At 40.5% G+C, this 2,444-nt stretch overlaps 1 long non-coding RNA gene across 2 annotated transcripts in view; it reads left to right on the top strand.

The window, feature by feature from the left end:
* Window positions 1-89: 89 nt before the first annotated feature.
* LOC102671954 overlaps window positions 90-2,444 on the top strand; it is a 105,020-nt gene continuing 102,665 nt past the window's right edge. Inside the window, exon 1 of one of the 2 annotated variants that reach the window (XR_422377.2) lies at window positions 90-1,268. This is a non-coding gene — a long non-coding RNA (uncharacterized LOC102671954). The remainder of the gene's footprint in view (window positions 1,269-2,444) is intronic. The other variant, XR_422375.2, reaches the window with a different exon arrangement.

Below are 2,444 nucleotides of genomic sequence, written 5' to 3'. Positions count from 1 at the left end.
CACCCCCGTGGGGTGCAACGAGAAGGGGAAGGTCGGTGGTGGACGCGCCGCAGGTGCGGGCGGGCGGGCTGACGAAGCGAAAGGGAGGATGAGGAGGTAGGGAGCGTGGTTTACGAAGGGTGGCTGTCGAGAGGAGTTGGGGGGCGCCGCGGCGCCTCTCTTGCCTCGAGCGCAGTGCGACGTCGCGACGCGCCACGTGCGGTGGCAACACACACCGGGGGAGGTACAACGTACAAAAGTCACTTTCTTCCTTCCCATCGTGTATCGTCGCGCTCAACGCCGTTTTCATCCTCGTCCACACGCGTCTTTATCGTGCTACACCGGTCCAATTCTTGATATTCCGAAAATTTCGTGTCCTATTACCGCAGGGTTTTGCTATCGTAGTGTTCACCGATTATATAAGGGGCCATCGTTCTAAGTAGTCTCGGTGAGGGTGTGAGAGCGAGAAAGAGAGACAAAGGGAGTGAGGTAAAGAGAGAGAAAGAGAGAGAGAAAGAGAAAGAAAGAGAGAGAGGGAGTGAGAAAGAAGGGGAGAGGGAGGACGGAAAGAAGGAACGAGAAAGAGAGGGAAGGAGAGAGGCACGAGTCGAAGGACGGAGCAATATCGCACAAGAAAAGGCGAAAGGTATGGAGAGGGGAGGCGAGTAAAAGAGAGGGCAAGAAGGGGATCGAGAAGTCGATGAGAAAGAGAGGAAGACGCGGGTTGCATTTCGAATTAGCCTTTGCTAATCTAGCCGAGTATTAGGTTACCGGGCCTTGGATCGTGTTTGTGAGTAAGCGTGCGCGTGTGTGTATTCGAAAATAAGAGGACAACCGAGTCGACGATATTGCGTATTTTCGTCGACCTAGAGAATGTTTATTATTCGCGAGGAGGTCGAAAGCTTTGGAAACGCGACAATATCTTAACGACGCACATTACGTTCGGTATCGTGTCGCGTTGCGCACGCTTGCCTTGCGTTTCGCGAGTCGTCGACACGATGGATCCTTGCGAAGCCACCGATACGAGTGAAAAGAAGATGCGTTTGTAATTTTTCTATCGTATTTATGCGTTCTCAAACGTGAGTCGAACGACGTATTATTCGGCGAGAACATCGCGAGTGCTTTTTCGAACGATCGTCCTCGTGACGTGTGACGTTGCACCATTTTCGCGCTCAAAAAAACGAACCGTTGCTCGTGACTCTGTGATTTTGAATCGTTTTATCATCTGAGACTGTATTTCGATGTGATTTGGACGTGAATAATCGATCATTCATCTTGAAAAACTTGTGGTAAGTACATTTTCCGTTTTCTCTTTTAATTTTCCGTTGTTTCGTTCTTTCGATACGTGACGAATAGCATTTAGGTTATCTTGCATCGTGTACAGGTTACGTGAACGCGTTTCGTATTCAATTAAAAAGAATTAAATGTTATATTTATCTAATTAATCCTAGTGTATGATAGTTTTAAGAAATTTTAAATCAATTTTACGAGTATTTGTTCCTTCTTTCTTAAAATATCTATAATTTTAAATCGATAATAAGGATATTCATCTACGTAATTTTTACTTCGTTTTTTACATTCAAATATCAGATTTATCATTTCCTTTATTTTTTAAGATACTTAACATCAGATATCTATGCGTTAATACAGATATCTATGCGTTTAAAAAGTGAAATTTACTTTCATACTTCATAATTCATACTTTCCAATGCTGATCATATCTAATTATAATCGTAATATGTACATAATAAGTATGTATTGTTGAACTATTGTTAATAAAAAGCAAGCATTAAGTAATATGATAATTAGACTGAAATTATAAATCTGAAATATGTCGATGTAAAATACGATAATAAATAATTCAAAGAGATGGAAATATATATTCGTTGAACGCGATGACTAATCAGAAAATCACCGTGTACCGGAATGGCTCGGGTTATCTTTTCGTTTTGTGAAAGTGTTTACAATTAAAAGGCAGTTGTGCTACCTCGGGGAGTTGTATTTAACTTTGCTTAACTAAGTTCTCGATCCGTTGACGGAACGCCCGGGGGATTTGAAACGTCGACAGTGTAATTCACATTTTTTTCGCTGACTTTCGGTTTTCGTCTATTTCTTCGTCATTCTCTTGGCTATTCAATTTCTTTTATGATATTATTATTTCGTTTATTTTTTTTCCATTCATATTCTTTACAATTTTTCGTTCATTTTTCATCAAATCCATATCAAACATTTCTCGGGAAAATCTTCTGGAATATTCGTTTTGTTTGACGTCTTTTACAATTCAGGTATCAAATATGGTCGTGTAACCAAAAGTTAGGTTAGGTTAGATTTTGATCTCTATCGTTATATAGGAATAAATGCATCGTTATTAATACATTCGAAATATATTGTTACAAATACTCGTTGCGTTGGTTCTATTTTATTTTGTTTCGAAAATACGTTATATAAAAAACTGCTTTCGCGTA

Source organism: Apis dorsata, unplaced genomic scaffold (genome assembly GCF_000469605.1).
Source record: "Apis dorsata unplaced genomic scaffold, Apis dorsata 1.3 scaffold_452, whole genome shotgun sequence".
NCBI classification, from domain to species: Eukaryota; Metazoa; Arthropoda; class Insecta; order Hymenoptera; family Apidae; genus Apis; species Apis dorsata.
The sequence above is the reverse complement of the archived record's forward strand: the minus strand, read 5'-3'. Positions and strand labels throughout refer to the sequence as shown.